The 21,599-nt window shown below is 35.7% G+C and overlaps 1 pseudogene; it reads right to left on the bottom strand.

Moving 5' to 3' along the window:
- Positions 1-13,845: 13,845 nt before the first annotated feature.
- On the bottom strand, positions 13,846-21,151 carry LOC129401615 (histone H3-like; annotated as a pseudogene).
- Between the last annotated feature and the right edge of the window lie 448 nt (positions 21,152-21,599).

The following is a 21,599-nucleotide window of genomic DNA, read 5'->3' on the forward strand; positions in this document are numbered from 1 at the left end:
AATCTTTGATTTTAGCAGTATGGAAAATTTAGTTTGGTCCAGTTATCTATGAAGAATCAGTTTTATAAGGGTCTGGATTATTATAAACAATGAGCACGATAATTTGATTTAAATCCCTATTTTCTGATTTTAATACATTAGCATTTATTTTGTAGTATTTTATTAATACATGATTCATTTAGTAATGAATTAAATATCAAAAATCACATGTAAAATCTGTTTCTACTTCTGGAAGAGAATTCTAAATTTTCTCTTTGGAATAGGATCATTATATTTTAAAGTTTGGAAAGTGAATCTCTGTATACAAATATATCACAAATGCAATCAATGACCACAAAATTATCTACATAACATATATGTATGTAACTATACATCTATATAACTATACATCTGTATACATATGTATCTATGTAACTATACATCTCTCAGTCTCTGTCTTACTGTATTAATTACCTTTTAACTATTGTCTATCATCCTGTCCACTGTCATCTTTATCACCAACTCCAGTCAAATTAATGTTATAGTCCTAGTACATAAGGATTTTGTTTAACCATGAATGTGTATAAATCTTTTCTTAATATATTCTAGCATTATTTATATTATTTTACATGTTTTCTACAAAACTGACATATTCACAATTTATTTTTCAGATGGTCTCCATAAAGGAATGGGTAAATTTATCTGACATCCATTGTTTCCATGTTATTTTAAGAGATTGTATACTTGATATCTTTAGTGTACTCTACTTTTCCCTCTGTGACATTCACCAACTGATTCTTCCTTTTAAAGTTCCCAGTTACCTTTATCACCCTGATTATGTTCCCATTATCTCATTTGTTAACATACATTGACTGCCACTGCTTCATATTCGTTTCAAATATCTCCTACCATTATATAAAATTTGTCTTTTTATGTCTTCCAATACCTTGTCTCATTATGAATATTCTGTGTGAATATAACTAGTCTGTGATTTTCTTTTTCTTGTATATATGTATATATATGCTAAGAAGTCTGTTCCTAAAGACATATATATGCATATATGTGTGAATAATTATGTGATGTATGTATATTTTCAATTAATTTATTCAACTATGTTTTTGAATAAGTATTATTATCAGGCTCTGTGCAAGTCAAGATTTGTCTTGTATTTGTATTATGCAAATAATACCTAAACAGTACAAAGTGTGACAGGTCTTCCAATAGGCTCAGTTAAATTCCAAATCTTTTTTTCAAAACTCGTGTGATGTGATATTTTTCTGTTTGGGACTGACCCCAGATAAACTGATCTTAAACAAGGATGCCTCTAGGATTAAAAGAGATAGAAATAGAGCCAAATAACATGGAGCTAGGGGTGTAACAGTCTCATGGACTCAGAGCCTGAACTCTCCATCATATACAATATTTATTGCTTAGAACTAGTGATCATAGGAAGAACAGCATTCTTTGGTAAATGCCTGTATTAATCTATCTTTGATTGCCAGTATCATCAATGATCTGGTATTCTAAAACAATGATTTTACTGCTTTCTAAATAATGAGTTAATGGACACCCAAAAGGAGAGAGAGCAAAAGGGAATGCTCTGCCACAGAGGCAGGATGGGGTGGAGGGGACAGGGTGAGTGTGGTGGGAGGGATGCTGGGACCATTGGTGGTGGAGGATGGGCAAGTGAATCAGTGAATTATAAAAGTTCAATGTATATTAAAATTTGTATTAGTAACTTTATAGTGATCTTTTACACTGTCTTTGTTCAATGGGCCAAGTTAATCTTCAATTTACAAATTTTAATATATTCTCTGGAAAAAGAAAGGGGTTGGATCGACTTTGGCAAGTTGTTGTAAGGCCATCTGTAAAATATTTTATTAATATTCTTAAAATGCTTTTTAGTCACTCTGAATTACAAAGCTATTCATGATTGCATTTTAGGCATCCAGTGATCCAACATTGCATAGTTGTTATTACAGGAAAATAAATGAAAGAATTTTTTTTAGTATTACACTTGGACTGGAGTGATAGCACAGTGGCTAAGGCATTTGCTTTGCACGCAGCCGACCCGGGTTCGATTCCTCCATCCCACTCTGAGAGCTCAGCAAGCTACCGAGAGTATCCCACCCGCATGGCAGAGCCTGGCAATCTACCCGTGGTGAATTTGATATGCCAAAACCAGTAACAACAAGTCTCACAATGGAGACGTTACTAGTGCCTGCAAATCAATGAACAACGGGACGACAGTGCTATAGTGCAGTGCTATTGCACTTGCAAGATTTATAGGACTCCTACTAGAGGCACAGCTTCAGACAGATAAGAGTCTTCTTTTGTTTGCTTACTCCTAATATTTTATTTTATTTTTTGCTTTTTGGGTCATATCTGGCGATGCACAGAGGTTACTCCTGGCTTTGCACTCAGGAATTACTCCTGGAGGTGCTTAAGGAACCATAGGGAATGCTGGGAACTGAACCCAGGTCTGCTACGTGCAAGGCAAACACTCTACCCGCTGTATTATTGCTCCAGCCCCTTACTTCTAAATTTTGAATATAGTTCTAAAGTTGTTTTTATAGTATTTATAGTGCAATGGGAGATTGCCAAAAAATTCTCTTTTTAATTCTACTTAAAAACTGTAGCTCAAAAATATATATATATATAAATCACATGATTTTTTAAAACCATATATTTCTGGAGCTTGGGATATATATAAAAAGATTTTTTAAACCATATATTTCTGAAGTTTTTAGAATGTTATTACTAATATAGTTAACATCACCAAATTTACAACCTTCTTTAATGGTATTTAATATAGCATATTTTGTTTTATTTTATTGTAGCAACATAAGCTTCATTTAGCATGAGTTTAAAAAGTTCACTGAAACCTTTTTATTTAATGGCTTCTCAAATGGGCTGTGAATTGAGGCTCTAAGGAAACTAACCCAAATTTTCTCTCTGAGAAATGAGCCAACTATATTTTGGGGATGACTACTCCAAATACATGAAATGATTGCTTATCTAACATACATGTATATCCAAGTCTATTCTCTATTGCTACCTAGATATGCCATATGCACCTATCAATAATATTTATAAATATTTCACTTTTCAAAGTTTTTGTAAATTTGCATGCTATTGAGTGTAGTATGAACTTGAAATTATCCCTTTTTCTATGGTCATTACCATATCATTTAGTTATGTCCAGATACAGAGACACTTAAAACAATATTACCAGTCTTTTTTGTTCCTACTATATTATTCTTATTTATTCACACAAAAATTTACACTAAAATTATAGCAACTTTCAATGTTTCTAATTGGATGCTATACCTTATGAAAACTTTATAGTATATATGCATACAGCACTGTAGCACTGTTGTCCCATTGTTCATCGATTTGTTTGAGCGGGCACTAGTGAAATCTCCATTGTGAGATTTGTTACTGGTTTTTGTTTTGGCATATCGAATACACCGCGGGTAGCTTGCCAGGCTCTCCCATGTGGGTGGGATACTCTTGGTAGCTTGCTGGGCTCTCCGAGAGCGATGGAGGAATCAAACCCAGGTCGGCCACGTGCAAAGCAAATGCCCTAACCGCTGTGCTATTGCTCCGGCCCATATATGCATATATATGTATATATATACATATATATATAAATTCACATGAAGCCACGTGAGACTTTTAATTCCATGTGAATTATTATAAAGGCCTAGCAATGTTATGAGTATTTTACTATTCTTATTTACTAATGAAATTTTCTCTTTATAATTAAATTTTTTGGCAGGGCATATAAGGGAATATGTGTTTTTAGTATAAGTGGCTTGATGGCTAATGTTACACAGAACTTTCAGGTTATAACATTTTACTGTTATACATGTTATAACTTTCAAAAATCTGTTTCATGTTTTCATGTTAGCATTTATTATGATGATAGAAGAAATGTACTTCCAGTGACTTACATTGTCAATCCAAAGGAAATTTTTGAATTTTGTACTTGCCTGGTATAACTTCCAGTATATTTTTCTATTTTCAAAGTAATTTTTTTTAATTGTTATTGATATTTGGACTATGTGGAGATATAATTTTCAATACTTTGAATTTCACTGTAAATTATGAAAAGGTTTTAAATCTTTATTACCTATTTCTTGACACTGTTATCTTTATATTGAATTGCTTGCCTTTTTACTTCTCATATAAAAATTCTTAGATGGAAGCAATTCCCAACATATATTGTTTGAATAACTAAATCCAAATTCTATAGCCAGACCCTCAGGAATCCCCTCTCCTGTTCTCCAGCTTGTCTAAAATCAATTCAATTCCTCCTTAAAATAATGTAACACACATTAAAAAATTCTGGATTGGGTAGTAACTATAAAAAGAACTTTAGGAAACGTATATATTATTATATAGATAATATGTACAAATATTCTGGGCCCATTTCAAGTGAACTCACACATGACAGGGTAAAGGATTCCACTCCATAGTGATGTTACAAGTAAAGCTTCAAACAACAAGGACTAAGAAAAATATAATTCAAGTTTTAAATGTTTAAAAATTGCAAATACTTCACAATTATCCTGGCTAAAGTTGAAATTTAGGGAACAGAACCATATTATCCCAATGATTCTTCAAATTGTGGCTTTTCTTGTGTCTATAACATTTACTATCCTTTTATCATTTTATCCATTGACCTTTTTTTCTCTGGATGCACCCTCTTGCCTCAGGTTTTTTCTTTATAGTCTTGAGCATATTTAATGATTTATATGTCTGTAAGTGAATTGTTGCTGAGATATTGTATACAAAAATGTAAGTAACTGAGAAATTTATGAGGTGAAGCCATGCCCTCCAACTATTTGAAATTCTTTTGAGATAAAACAGTCCTTCTACCAAAACCTATTTTGAAAGTTTTACTGCTAAACACAAAGTATACCTTATTGTAAATTTTTGAAATTCAAAGAATTAGAAGTACTCAAGAGTTCATAAAAAATTGTACCCAGACATTATGGTCATCTTCATAATTGTGATTCCTTTACATAACAATTAAACTTAAAATCATATCTCTTTGGGGGTGTTAGAGCACTGTACAGTAAATACAGTGGGTAAAGAGCTTGCCTTGGACACAGTATAACTAGGGTCAATCCGAAGAACTTTATACATCTCCTGAGTGAAAAACCAGAAATAATCCATGAGCACAGAGCTAGGTGTAGTTCAAAAACAAATAAAGAAACAAAATGTTTAAAAAGAAAATGTGCCTGTTTAGGAGGTAGTCTAAGGGTTGGAAGGAGACTGGGGATATTGTAGAGGGAAGCTGACACTGGTGATGGTATTGGTGTTAAAATAAACGTATGCCTGAAACTAAAATATGAGTAACTTTGTTAATCACAGTGACCAATTAAAAGAAAAGCAAAGTAGAAGTTAAAAATCTGTTTTCTTGATATATTCAGAGGTTTTTGTACATTTTATTTTTGTATATTTGTTATTTTTGAGACAGCACTTGCAACTCAGCTAAGGTAGAATAAATCACATCGTTGCTGATATTTGAGACCATACCCACTAAGAATGTTAAAGGCTCACAAGTAAAGTAAAAAGATTTTCAGGATTTACATATCAGTTGAACATACATTACACAAAGCATATTCCACTAATAACTTCCATATTTCACATGGCTTGTTTAATCTGAAGTACTCAAAGCAAATTTACTAAAGTAAATATTGATTCCATTGCACTATTATCAAAATAACAATTGATAAATAATTATTTTAGTATTTTATAAAATGTATGTTCGCTTTCACCTTGAATTATTGACATTATATAGAATTAATTTGTATGTAATAAATCTGTTATTTCTTTTTGTACAAACTTTCACAAGTTCTTTATTTAGTCAATTCAGAAATTTAATTTACTATTTTCCCATTCTTATAAAATGAAAATCTGTTCTCTTGATATATTCAGAGGTTTGTGTACATTTTATTTTTTATATTTGTATTTTTTCAGTTGCTCTTATTCTTACCATTATATCGTAAAATATGAATTTTATATTCATTTTATTTTATCAGTTTTCCTTTATATTGCATGATATTCACATGATTCTTCCCTCTTATTTTTCAGAAAAACTTCAAAAAGAATTGGGTAATGTTTTTCTGACATTTATTTTTACTTATATATTTTCTTTTCCATTTTCTTTGTGATTCCTAGACTTCTCATACCTATTATCTCCCTCATACTTATTCATTCCCATTTTGGTCATATTCTTAGATTTTCTTATATTTTCAAATTACTATAATTGTATTATAAAGTTGGACTGGAATGATAGCACAGAGGGTAGGGCATTTGTCTTGCATGCAGCCGACCTGGGTTTGATTCCTCCTACTCTCTCAGAGACCCCTGCAAGCTACCGAGAGTATCCCGCCCGCACTGCAGAGCCTGGCAAACTACCCGGGGTGTATTCAATATGCCAAAAACAGTAACAAGTCTCACAATGGAGACATTACTGGTGCCCGCTTGAGCAAATCGAAAAGCAATGGGATGACAGTGCCAGTGACAGAGTGATACAGTTATTTTTCAGTGGCTCTGATTCTACCATTATATCGTGAAATATGAATTTTATATTTATTTTATTTTATCAGTTTTCCTTTATATTCACATTATTCTTCCTCTTATTTTTCAGAAAAACGTCAGGAAGAATTGGGTAATGTTTTTCTGACATTTATTTTTACTTATATATTTTCTTTTCCATTTTCTTTGTGATTCCTAGACTTCTCATACCTATTATCTCCCTCATACTTATTCATTCCCATTGTGGTCATATTCTTAGATTTTCTTATATTTTCAAATTACTATAATTGTATTATAAAGTTGGACTGGAATGATAGCACAGAGGGTAGGGCGTTTGTCTTGCATGCAGCCGACCTGGGTTTGATTCCTCCTTCCCTCTCAGAGACCCCTGCAAGCTACCGAGAGTATCCCGCCCGCAATGCAGAGCCTGGCAAACTACCCGGGGTGTATTCAATATGCCAAAAACAGTAACAAGTCTCACAATGGAGACATTACTGGTGCCTGCTTGAGCAAATCGAAAAGCAATGGGATGACAGTGACAGTGACAGAGTGATACAGTTATTTTTCAGTGGCTCGGATTCTACGATTATATCGTGAAATATGAATTTTATATTTATTTTATTTTATCAGTTTTCCTTTATATTCACATTATTCTTCCTCTTATTTTTCAGAAAAACGTCAGGAAGAATTGGGTAATGTTTTTCTGACATTTATTTTTACTTATATATTTTCTTTTCCATTTTCTTTGTGATTCCTAGATTTCTCATACCTATTATCTCCCTCATACTAATTCATTCCCATTTTGGTCATATTCTTAGATTTTCTTATATTTTCAAATTACTATAATTGTATTATAAAGTTGGACTGGAATGATAGCACAGAGGGTAGGGCATTTGTCTTGCATGCAGCCGACCTGGGTTTGATTCCTCCTACTCTCTTAGAGACCCCTGCAAGCTACCGAGAGTATCCCGCCCGCAATGCAGAGCCTGGCAAACTACCTGGGGTGTATTCAATATGCCAAAAACAGTAACAAGTCTCACAATGGAGACATTACTGGTGCCCGCTTGAGCAAATCGAAAAGCAATGGGATGACAGTGACAGTGACAGAGTGATACAGTTATTTTTCAGTGGCTCGGATTCTACCATTATATCGTGAAATATGAATTTTATATTTATTTTATTTTATCAGTTTTCCTTTATATTCACATTATTCTTCCTCTTATTTTTCAGAAAAACGTCAGGAAGAATTGGGTAATGTTTTTCTGACATTTATTTTTACTTATATATTTTCTTTTCCATTTTCTTTGTGATTCCTAGACTTCTCATACCTATTATCTCCCTCATACTTATTCATTCCCATTGTGGTCATATTCTTAGATTTTCTTATATTTTCAAATTACTATAATTGTATTATAAAGTTGGACTGGAATGATAGCACAGAGGGTAGGGCATTTGTCTTGCATGCAGCCGACCTGGGTTTGATTCCTCCTTCCCTCTCAGAGACCCCTGCAAGCTACCGAGAGTATCCCGCCCGCAATGCAGAGCCTGGCAAACTACCCGGGGTGTATTCAATATGCCAAAAACAGTAACAAGTCTCACAATGGAGACATTACTGGTGCCCGCTTGAGCAAATCGAAAAGCAATGGGATGACAGTGACAGTGACAGAGTGATACAGTTATTTTTTTTTTTTTTTGCTTTTTGGGTCACACCTGGCGATGCACAGGGGTTACTCCTGGCTCTTCACTCAGGAATTACCCCTGGCGGTGCTCAGGGGACCATATGGGATGCTGGGATTCGAACCCGGGTTGGCCGCGTGCAAGGCAAACGCCCTACCCGCTGTGCTATCACTCCAGCCCCGATACAGTTATTTTTCAGTTGCTCTGATTCTACCATTATATCGTGAAATATGAATTGTATATTTATTTTATTTTATCAGTTTTCCCTTATATTCACATTATTCTTCCTCTTATTTTTCAGAAAAACTTCAAAAAGAATTGGGTAATGTTTTTCTGACATTTATTTTTACTTATATATTTTCTTTTCCATTTTCTTTGTGATTCCTAGACTTCTCATACCTATTATCTCCCTCATACTTATTCATTCCCATTGTGGTCATATTCTTAGATTTTCTTATATTTTCAAATTACTATAATTGTATTATAAAGTTGGACTGGAATGATAGCACAGAGGGTAGGGCGTTTGTCTTGCACGCAGCCGACCTGAGTTTGATTCCTCCTTCCCTCTCAGAGACCCCCGCAAGCTACCGAGAGTATCCCGCCCGCACTGCAGAGCCTGGCAAACTACCCGGGGTGTATTCAATATGCCAAAAACAGTAACAAGTCTCACAATGGAGACATTACTGGTGCCCGCTTGAGCAAATCGAAAAGCAATGGGATGACAGTGACAGTGACAGAGTGATACAGTTATTTTTCAGTGGCTCGGATTCTACCATTATATCGTGAAATATGAATTTTATATTTATTTTATTTTATCAGTTTTCCTTTATATTCACATGATTCTTCCCTTTTATTTTTCAGAAAAACTTCGGGAAGAATTGGGTAATGTTTTTCTGACATTTATTTTTACAGATATATTTTTAAATGTTTATCCATTATTTTATAGATTTTGATTCTAGTTCCTTTTTCTTTTCCTTGAGTTTTCAAATTATCCATTTTATTTGTGATTCCTAGACTTCTCATACTTATCCCCCTCATGCTTATTCATTCCTATTTTGGTCATATTCTTAAATTTTCTTGTATTTTCAAATTACTATAATTGTATTATAAAGTTGGACTGGAGCGATAGCACAGTGGGTAGGGTGTTTGTCTTGCATGCAGCAGACCTGAGTTTGATTCCTCCGTCCCTCTCGGAGAGCCCAGCAAGCTACCGAGAGTATCCCACACGCACAGCAGAGCCTGGCAAGCTAGTCGTGGAGTATTCATATGCCAAAAACAGTAATAAGTCTCACAATGGAGACATTACTGGTGCCGCCCGCTCGAGCAAATCGATGAACAATGGGACGGCAGTGCTACAGTGCTAAAGTATTATAAAGTTATTTAAATTAGGGGCACTAGTCTTTGAAGACGTGATTTCCATTCACTAAAAAGTTTTCTCCAATTTGTGTCTTCAGTTGGTGCTTTTAGATATATTGGCATTGTTTGTACATGATATTGGCTAATTTCCATGGAAAGAGCTTAGCCATCAAACCTGCTAAAACAGATAAATTTCTCCTTGATGGACTTTTTTTTTATTGAATCACTGTGAGATACATTTTAAATTTGTTTTTTTTAATTATTATTTTTTGCTTTTTGGGTCATGCCTGGCGATGTACAGGGTCTACTACTGGCTTTGCGCTCAGGAATTAACCCTGGCAGCGCTCAGGGGACCATATGAGATATTGGAAAAAGAACCTGGGTGGCCTTGTGCAAGACAAACACCCTACCCGCTATGCTATTGCTCCAGCCCCTAAATTTTTTTATATATAAAGTTTTAAACATTTCATTGTCTATCATTCTTTAACAATATTCAAAAATTATTATTAATTCACCTCAATTTATCCAATGCATTAATTTTAAAATGTTGCATCATTTTGGGCTGGAGCAATAACACAGCGGGTAGGGCATTTGCCTTGCACGCAGCCGACCCATGCTAACACTATTACTCTGTCCCTCTCAGAGAGCTGGCAAGATACTGAGACTATCCTGCCCACACAGCAGAGCCTGGCATGCTACCTGTGGTGTACTCGATATCCCCAAAACAGTAACAAGTCTCACAATGGAGACGTTACTGGTGCCCACTCAAGCAAATTGATGAGCAATGGAATGACAATGACAGTGATACAGTGCATCATTTTAGCATCTGTTAAACAAATGAAAAGATAAATACACACTCTTCTCCAGACCATACAGGACACTCTCTAGTATGATCACTTTCTGGGACACAATTAAATTAAATTAAATCCACAAAGTCACAGTGATGCATTTTTTACAGACAGCAAAGCCATAAAGGTGAAATCAACCATAAAAAAAAAGAAAGTGTAGGCAAACTCTGATATTTGATATTAAATGGCACTTCATTAAATAAAAATAGGATTAAAGAGCAAACAAATAATACATTTTAAAAATCCTCAAAATTAATGAGAATAAAATAGCAACTCATAACTGTGGAATATAGGAAAAATGTTCTTAGGGAAAATTGTTCTAGTAACTTGTGGATCAAGGGAAATTAGCATTAAAATTATTTTTATCAGTACAGGTTTATGTCAGGAAGAAGATAACACTCAAATTAGTAACGTCAAAGCTTGAAAAACCACAAAACAACAAAAAATAATTCCAAGTTAAGGAGTGCCTTACCCACTATATTATCTCTCTATCCCCTAATGGGATATGATAATAAACAACTCAGAAATACACAGGATTATAAGTCACTCAGAGTGGATAGAGTACCGTGGGTAGGTTGTTAGCTTTCCACGCGTCTAACCTGAACTCCATCTCCAGCATCCCATATGAAACAGAATTGGATCCCAATTGACGGTTAATCTCTGACAATTGAACTAGGCACATTAAATAGAACAACCAAAGCCTTTTAACAAGTAGGTTTGGGAAAATTGGATACTCAACTGTAAAATAAAAGGAAACCTTTGAAACATTATCCCACACCATTCACAGAAGTTATCTTAGAGTGGATTAAGTACCTCATGGTTATACCAGGCTTCAATAAATACACTGAGGAATATATACTCAAAACTATCCAGGAAATAGGTCTCAGAGGTATCTACAATAATTCAACTCCACAATAAAAATCAGAAAACAAATATAAAGGAAAAGTAGACTATGAAGCAAACAAGATGGTCGCTTAGTACCTGTATTGCAAACCATGACACCCAAAAGAAGAGAGAAAGAGAGAATGTGCCTGCCACAGAGTCAGGGTGTGGGAAGGGGCAGGGGGAAGAGGAGGGATACTGAGAACATTGGTGGTGGAGAATGGGCACCGGTGGAGGGATGCATACTCAAGCATTGTTTGAGTGAAAAACAGTCATGAAAGTTTGTAAGTCTATAACTATATCTCACAGCTATTCATTAAAAAAATAAGTGAATAAATAACTTTACTCAGAGAAAAATAAGGAAATTGCATATAGAATAATCAGAAAATAAATCAGTAATAGCCAATTTGTGATTTGTATGATTCAACCTATGTAAATTTGTAAATTAAAACATTTAATACAATAAAAAAACAAATATAAAGGTATGGGGCTTCATCAAGTTGTTTGATTTTTTTCATGCTGCCCCCATAAGAAAACAAATATAAGCTAAAATAAGACGCCCTAATGAATGGGGGGGAAATGTTTGCATGTATTATATCAATAAAGGCTTAAATCACTCCCAAAAGTCAAAAATATAAAAAAATGTAGTAAGTCCTTCAAAAATGGGGAGAGGACACCAGTACAGGTTTGGGTAGTGTGCCTTCCTTGCTACCAACTCAGCTTCAATCCCTGCACCACATAGCGTCTCTGAGCCCAGCTCAGAATTATCCATGAGTGTAGAGTCAAGAGTAAGCCCTTAGCACCACTGGGTGTAGATACACAAAAAATAAAACAAAAAATAGGAAGTGGAGATGGTGATACATTCTGCCGTAGAAAACATAAATTTTTGTAGTGGGCATATAAAATATGTTTACAGTGACTTATTACTAGGGAAATACAAAGCAAAACAACAATGAACTATTATCTCACACCAGTGAGAATAGCATATATCATAAGGCCTGGAAACAACCAGTGTTGTGGGAATGTAGTAAGAAAGAAGCCCTCATTCATCATTAGTGGGAAGGTCATGTGGTTCAGCCTCTATGAAAAGCAGTAAGGAGAGTTCAAGAAAAAGAAAGAATAGAACTCTATATTACTGAGCCATTTCCCCTTCTTCGCATCTATTACCCAAACACAAAAGCATTATTTCAAAAGATATTCAGATTTATCTTTATTGCAGCATTTAGTACAATAGCTAGAATTTGGATACAATTCGAGTGCCCAATGACAGATGGTTGGGTAAATAATTTATGCTATATATACACAATATAATATTATGAAGCTGAATGAAAAGATGAAAATATGCAGCTAGCTGAAACATGTATGAAACTGGAGTATATATCATGTTAAGCTAAATAATTCAAAGCAAATTATTTAGGGAAAAGTTCTAGATAATCACACACATCTTTAGAATATAGAGACAAATCAATAGAATAGACAGTATCGAACGATTGGCAAATAGTGAGCTGAGGGAAAGACAATCAAACTAGAAGTGACAAAAAGATTTTGTGGACAGCTAAGAATACTTTGGATATTGTGGGGTACAATATTTTTGTACACTGGTACATTAAATATTGACATTATTACAAAAGCCTGAACATTAATAAATTCTAAAATATAAAAAATTTAAACCATCTAGAATGTTATATTTTAGGAAGGGAAATCCAGTATAGTTTCAACTTCTAGATGTAGTTTCATATACTCTATATAAGCCATATATAAAAATTATAATTTATTAAAATGTAATTTAATATTCTATATTAGTTTTTTCAAAGCTTATATCCTGTAATAAGTTTTTCCTCAATTTCCCAGCTTCATGATACTAATATTTTAAGTTTTAGTTCCAGGCCAGAAACAATAATAAATAACTTCTGAAGAATAGAATAATAAACTGAAATGCTGGCTGAAATTTGGCTTAGGCACTGTTTTGTGATTACGATAACTATTACGAACTCTAATTCTCAAGAATGATTAAATGATCCACACTCACTTTGGATAAATCTGGCCCAGCACTGATAATGATATAAGTAGATATTATTTGATAGTGATCAAATTGTGAGTAAAAACTTTAAATGTATCATCTAATATATATATATATTTTTTTTTTCTACTCAGGTAAGAGGAAGTCTCAATTCAAAAGAGGTGAGTAAACTTTATCTCTTAGAAAGTCCCATTCTTCTGTCACTCTTTGGTTATTCCCTATAATATTAGATTAGTATACTTAAATGCATCAAAAAAGTTAATGATAGGGGCCAGAGAGATAGTAGCTATAGGGTCACTGCCATGCATGCTGCCAACCTGGGTCCAATCCCCTGCATTCCATACAGTTCCTGAGCACCACCAGAAGTAATTCCTGAGTCCAGAGACAGAAATAATTCCTGAGCATCACCAAATATGGCCAGCAATACCACTGCACTGTAGCACTGTCATCCCATTAATCATCGATTTGCTCTAGCGGGGCACCAGTAGCGTCTCCATTTGTCCCAGTCCTGAGATTTTAGCTTCGTAAACTTTATGCCCTCTCTCCATTGATGCCGCATGCCAGATGAATGTCCTTGGGCATAATGGTGTCGCATTTGGCGTGCATGGTGAAAAAGTTGGTAAAGCTCCAAGAGCTCCACCAGGTAAGCCTCCCACGCCTCCTATAGCACCATGATGGCAGAGTTCTGGGAGCACAGGTCGGTCGTGAAGTCCTGGGCAATTTCACACACCAGCCGTTGGAATGGTAGCTTGTGGATATGCAGCTCGGTGGACTTCTGGTAGAGGCGGATCTTGCAGAGTGCCATGGTGCCGGGCCGGTAGCAGTGAGGCTTCTTCACACCACCCGTGGCTGGTATTCTCTTACAGGCCACCTTGGTGGCCAGCTGCTTGGGGGCACCTTCCTGTCCGTTGACTTGTGCGCTGGCTGCTTAGTGGGAGCCTTCTTGTTCTTCCCAGCTCAGCTGGAGAGTCCTTCAGAGTTAGGGAAATAAGACCCATTTTTGCTAATGTTGTGGCATATTTGGTACATCACGGGTAGCTTGCCAGGCTCTGCGGTGCAGGCCGGATACCCTCCGTAGCATGCCGGGATCTCCTGTAGAGGGGGGCTGGAAGTGGAGGCTTTTGGGGCGATCTTTAATCGTCCCTGCAGGTGTTCCCCTCTCAGGACAACAATAGCAACAACAGTAAAAGAAAGCCTAATGAAAAATAAGCAGTTGAAAAGTACTTTTTGTGAAAGTCACAGTGAATCAGCTTGTTCTTCCGCTTTTTCTCTTTCCTTCCCTCTATTGCATGCAACTTCTCTGCTTTGAAAGATTCATTGACTTGATTCACAACTTTTAAAAATATTTATAACTATATTCCACTTAATTGTTTTTATATTATCTGAGAAAATGTATATAAAATTAATATAGAATGAGGTATTTCAAAAGATTTAGAAGTCTCGCAAGAAAAGAAGAGAGAAAAAAATGAAACAAGATATAAAGGGGAAAAGATAAAGGATTTCCTGTTAATTTTTGTTGCAGCCTGGAAGAATGCACCATTATATGCTGGTAAGTAACATCAGTTCTGGGGAAGATCTTGTTCTCAATGATATTTTAAGTGAACAATTCTGTGTGTGTAACTTTATGATGAAAATCAGGAAACTCCCAAATATGCATTCCATGAACTCAAGAGGTTACCAAATACTTTATTTCTATTTATTCCTTTTTTGTTCCTGAGACACACCAGATAGTGCCCAGGAATTACTCCTGGCTCTGAGCTTAGGTATAACTCCTGTCAGAATCAGGGACCATATTGGGTGCCAGAGGTGGAACTCAGGCTGGCTACATGCAAGGCAAATGCCCTACCCACTGTACTATGGCTCTAGCCCAATCAATATTTTATTTATTTAGTTATTGAAACACACCCTGAGTAAGTGCTCAGGGTTTTCTTATATCTTTGCATTCAGTACTTATTCCTGATGTGATTCGGGAACCATTTTGTTGCATGGGATTGAACCTGGGGCAATTATGTGCAAGGCAATTGCTATTGTTTCTGTCCAATTATTCAATATTTTAACAATAAATGAACCTAATGAATATCTCCCACATATTCTTTGAGGATAGAAAATTTTTCGTCTGGTATAAAATTAAAGAGAACATAAAATATTTGTTTAAATTATTCATATTTCTATTTCCTCTTCAAAATCTCCTTCAAAATCCTCCCAGAGATAATAGAAACAACTTATGGGAAGGTTGTAAGGATCAGATAATAAGTTATGAAAAGTCCTAAAACATATTGAATAATAATTTATTTGGATACTACAATTTTGAAATTAATTATTTCTTTAATATATTCTCAGAACACAGGAAGTTGTTTTTCACACTGTATTTTTCATGTTCATATTTTCTCCTATAGATTGGCGGAAAGAAGAATTTGAAACTGGTAAGTCTAAATTGATCCGGGAGTGACTTGTTCCTTGCTGATTAGTCTAAGGGAAAGACATGTGTTGTTAAACGTGTCTACTCTAAGCAAGCTGAATCTTCATATAACTGAGACACTCTGACAGGGTGACTTAGACCCGTCTCAGGAACAAAACTGTTCTTTGTTTTTTGCAGTAAATGTTATTCTGGATGAAGTCACAGCCCATCCTACTCTCCTATTGTCTGACAAAGGAAAACAAGTAACCTGTCAAGAATCATGTCAAGATCTACTCAGCTCTGAACAGAGATTTGAATCCCTTCCCTGTGTTCTTGGTCAGCAGAACATTACCCTTGGAAGATGCTACTGGGAAGTAAATGTTGGGGACACACGTTCTTGGGACTTAGGAATTTGTAGAAATGATGTACCAAGAAAGGGGAGGATTATAGTATCCCCACAGAATGGGTTCTGGGCCATCAGGCTGTATGATGGAGAATACTGGGCAATTACCTCCCCTGAAACTCATCTTAATATAAGAGAAAAAACATACAAGGTGGTAGGAATTTTCCTGGATTATGAGGCTGGAGATGTTTCTTTCTATGACATGAAAGATGGATCCCACATTTTCTCCTTTCCCCAGAACACATTTAGAGGAGCCTTAAGACCTTTTTTCAGGCTTTGGTCTTCTGACTCAGGTACCTTGACTATTGTTCATGAGAAGGAGAAAAGACCGATATAATTTGTGTGCTTCCCCTTCCATGTGAAAATTCTTACCTTGAGCTCTAATGATAATCACAGTGATCCATACCAGTCATGAATTTATTTTCATAATTTTTCTTTTATCTTTATTTTTCTCAAGGTGAATCTATGGAGCAAAATGTGTTGAGGTATACTAATTATTTATTTTTTTCTTTAGTTATAGGCTCCTCTACCTGTTCCTACATTTTATGTTACTATGTCCTCTCCTAATATGAACTATGCCTAGTGCAAGTATTAGATTTATTAGCCTCCTGTTTATATGACTAACTACATATAATAATTACATGAATTATTATGCAGGACATATGTAATATACGTTTGTAAAGGAGAAGTATATCTTGTTCATGTTTTCTTGAATTATTCTTCTGACTGTAATTTGTTAGAATAATCTCTAAGTGCATTTTGTGCAAAAATTATGACATGAATGACAAGGAAGTTAGGATAAATTTGCTTTCTATGATCTATTGGTAATAATTTATTTATAAAATCATGAAACTTTAGTGTCCAATCTTTGAATTAATTTTGATAAGAAATAAATTGTGCCTTGCCCAAGAGGGCACGAGCCTCACCCAAAATGGGATGAACCTCACCAGAGAGCGGACTGGAAGGAAAACCCAGATATGTGGGATCCCGTGACTGAGACCTCCAAGCCTGCTTGGATCGGGACTGGGCCTCCTCCTCCCAGATCCCCAGTTTTCCAGAAGCTTGGCAGTCACACCCACAAAACTGCCCCTGGCACCATGCAATCTCATCAATGTCCAAGGCCCAGAGACTAAAACTAAAGCTCCCAGAAGAGAATGCCGCAGAATGCCCTGACCCCACGCCAGGCTGTCTTCAATAGGGCACTTCGGAGGAGGGCAGGCAGAGCTTCCATTCCTTCCCCAAGCAGAACCCCAGCAGCTGAAAATCTCCAGAACCCAACCACCGCCATGTCTAAGACCACTCTCCACATGCTCAGATGAGCCTCACCCAAAATGGGATGAACCTCAACAGAGAGCGGACCAGCAGGAAAACCCATATATGCAGGAACCCAAGACTGAGATCTCCAAGCCCACTTGAATCGAGATTGGGAATCCTCCCCACAAGGCCCCAGTTTTCCAGAAGCTTGGCAGTCACAGCCAAAAACTTCTCCTGGTGCCATGTAATCTCATCAATTGCCAAGACCCAGAGACTATAAACTAAAGCTCCTGGAAGAGAATGACACAGAATTTCCTAGACATTATATTCTATCCATAACAAGAAATGCAAAATAAATCGTCTAACATTGCCTTTTCAGCAAGTTTGAGTGGTAGTGAGACTGGTGTCAAAATATCGAATGTAACCAAATTAGAGAGAGAGTATGGGGGAAATTGTCTACTGCACAAGCAGAGAAAAGGTTGAAATGGGGGTGGGGAGGGAATACTGGGGAATTTGGTGGTGGAAAGTGTGCACTGGTGAAGGGATGGGTGTTTGATAATTATATGACTGAAGCTCAAACATGAAAGCATCTCATGGTGAATCAAAAAAGAGAAGGGAGAAAATAATAATAAAATAATAAGATAGAGTTAACATTCAGAATAGAATTTTTTAAAAAGTAATATGGAGTTCATGCCAAATTCAATCAGCTTAATCAATGGCTGAATAAATAGCGGTACTCCTACATTATTAAAAAAAAGAAATTGTGTGTATATTCAGCCATTAATATATTGACTTTTTGTTATTGTTCCAAATTGGTTCCAAATTGGTTCTCTTTTCTTTTTGGAAGGACAGAAAAGGAAAAAGGAAAACCATGTTTTCTTTGCTTTCTTCCTAATTGTCTTTCTTTAATTCTTTCTTTTTTGTTTTTTGGGCCAAACTGGTGGTGCTAATGACTTATTCATGCATCTGAGTTGGTTTTGTGTGGATTAAGCCCTCTGTGTTATTGTTTTTGCTTATTAAGTGTGGTGGGCTTCTAAGCATCTTTCTCATTGGGATTACCATGCTCCTCCAGTGCTGTGAATTGTGTGAAATTTGCAGGTCTTAACTGAAATGAAGATCATCTAAATTACTTTGCAACTAGGGCCAGTTATCTTATCCAGAGATTAATCTCACCTGGAAGTGTGAATCAGCAAACAGATGTTCAGGAGTTGTAGCACGGGCCCATTATTATAGCAGAGGTCAAGTGTGAAGGTTCTTCTAACTAATTTTACTTAATATAATACCTTCAGTTCCTTGCAAGTATCACTGAATTCCATGGTTTCAACATCCTTGTACAGCATTACACTGTGCCCATATAAAAGAACACTGTCATTATTCACATATTGGTCTATGGACACCTAGTTGAATCCATATCTTAGCTATTGTGATAAGTGCTATAATGAGTAATGCTGTACATATATCCTTTTGTGTTAATGTTTTATGTTACTTTTTTATCCTGGAGGTAGACTCCAAGAGGTACAATATCTGGGCCATATGTGGTAAGACCTGTCATCCCTTTGCTCATCAATTTGCTCTAGCGGGCACCAGTAATGTCTCCATTGTGAGATTGGTTACTGTTTTTGGCATATTGAATATGCCATGAGTAGCTTGCCAGGCTTCGCCATGTGGGCAGGACACTCTTGGTAGCTTGCTTGGCTTTCTGATAGGGATGGAGAAATTGAACCTGGGCCAGCCACATGCAAGGCAAACGCCCTACCCACTGTGCTACCGCTCCAGTTCATCTGAGACATATGAACTTTTAAAAAAATGATTATAACATTTTCAGAAACCTCATTACTGATTTATTTAGGAATTAAAGCAGACAAAATTCCCATCATCAGTGGATGAGGGTTCCTCTATTTTTTAACTACATTCATACAAAGGTTATTTCTAGAGTGGGTTATCTCATGGTCCTCTTTATTTGGAGTTCCTGGATAATCAGTGACAATACGTAATGTTTCATATACCTACTGGACATCCATCTGTCTTCTACAGAGAAATGTCCTAATTTTTATAGTGGTTTTTTATTTTATATTGCTGATCTTTGTGTGTCCTTTATGTATTTTGGATATTAACTATTTGTCTGATATGTTGAGTGAAAACATCTTTATCCATTTAGTCTGTATTTGTTAGATATTAAGAAACTGTAAGTTTATGTAATCACATTTTTTTGTGATTGTGAAAAAAAATCACGCTAATTTTTGTTTTGTTCTCTTTGTCAGAGGTATCTTTTCATTAAAAACAACTTTGAAGTCCAAATCTTGGAGTGTTCTGCCAATATTTTCCAGTGTATTTTATGGATTCTGGCCTGATCTTAAAATATTCTATTCACTTTGAATAGACTCTTGTGTAAGAAGTGAGATATGAATCCACCTTTATTTTACTTACATTTGATTATTTAGTTTTCCCGACCTGATCTGATGAAAATGCCACCTTCACTCCACTTTATGTACCCAGATCCTTTGTTGAAAGTTAGTTGGCCTATAAATCTGGAGATTTTGCTTGGTTGTTTGAATTCTAACCCTTTGGTCAGATCAGAGAATATATTATTATCTCAGTACCATGGAGTTTTGATCAGTATAAGTTTATAAATTAGGTAGACACTTCCCATATTTTCTCATATTTTGTATATCAGTATGAAATTTCTCATATATGAGTATTGCTTTCGCTATTCTGATATCTTCTCATTATATGAAAATGTTATTGTTCACTTTTCTAGTCTTGAGAATGTCATTCAGATTCGAATGGAGGTTGGATTGAATCTATATAATAGTTTAGGTAGAATAGTCATCTTAACAATTCTGATTCTTCCAATCCATGAGCATGGAATTATTTTTTCAACAATTAAAGTAATTAATAATTCTTAGGTAAATCATTCAAAATTTGACATACAAAAACTTATAAAGGCATGTGAATGAACTTTTCATATTCTTTTGTATTTAAATTCAAAAACTTCTAAAGTCATGTCAATGAACTTTTCATATTCTCTTACATTTACATTCACGGGCTTGCCTTTCATATTGAGTTGATCTATTTAAAAAGTTAAGATTTTTTTAATTTATATTTTCATTACTTAAATTAACTCTCAGAGGATTGCCAGTTTCTTCCAAAGGGGGAAAAAGGCAAAAGATATCGGCCTTGTGCTTCTGAGAGCTTGCTTTTAAGTCTCTCTGGAATTTGGCCGTTGATGGGATTACACACACCTGGGTTCCTCTGAGAGTTTCCTGCCCACATGGGACAGCCTTGCAAGCTTCCCATGGTGTATTCATATGCAAAAGCCAGTAACAAGCTGGATCTCATTCCCCTAACCCTGAAGAGCCCCCAGTGCAACATCGGTAGGAGGGCCGAGTCGAGATAGACTTCTAAGATCTCAGGGAAAGGACAAAATGAGATGTTACTGAGCCCGCCCGAGAAATCGGTGATTAATGGGATATATCGTGATCATGATCGTGATTACTTAAAGAACCATAATTTGCAAAGTTATTGATGATTGAGTGTTAGGTATATAATATTTCAACATCAATTCTACCACCAATGTCAACTTCCCTCCACCAGTGTTCCATATTCTATTTCCCCACCCACCAACTACCCCCCAACCCCCCACCTGCCTGTAACCTTGACAGGAACATTACAAAGTTTGGTGGCTGAAACTTAGATCTCTTGTGAGTCAGTGCTTTGGATCTATAACTGTACCACTCTCCCACATCATCAATATAGCTGAATCTCTGATTCCTATCCTTCATTACTTCCCATTCACATTGATTTCCTTCCCCCTTGATTTTGTATCTCCTCTGACCTCCACCCTGAGCTCTGGGTCAAGTGTGATCTGAACATCTTTTCTTTACTACATTACATTTCTGCATCCAGTTATACTATATACCATAGATCACTAAGATAATCTTGGTTTTGTCTTTTCTCATTTGCTTTACTTCACTCAACATAATGTTTTCTAGTTCAAGCTAGGTTGTGGAAAATTACATAATTCCTTCATCTCCTGCAACTGTATATACCACATCTTCATAATCTGTTCATCTGGGATTTGGACATCGAGGTTGATTCCCTATCTTAGCTATTGTACTAAGTGCAGCAATGAAGAAATGGTGTGCATACATGCTATTGAATAAATGTTTTTAAATCATGGGGGTAGATGCCCCAAAGAGAAATTGCAGGGTCATATGGTATCTCAATTCT

This window comes from Sorex araneus, chromosome 2 (genome assembly GCF_027595985.1).
Source record: "Sorex araneus isolate mSorAra2 chromosome 2, mSorAra2.pri, whole genome shotgun sequence".
Lineage (NCBI taxonomy): Eukaryota > Metazoa > Chordata > Mammalia > Eulipotyphla > Soricidae > Sorex > Sorex araneus.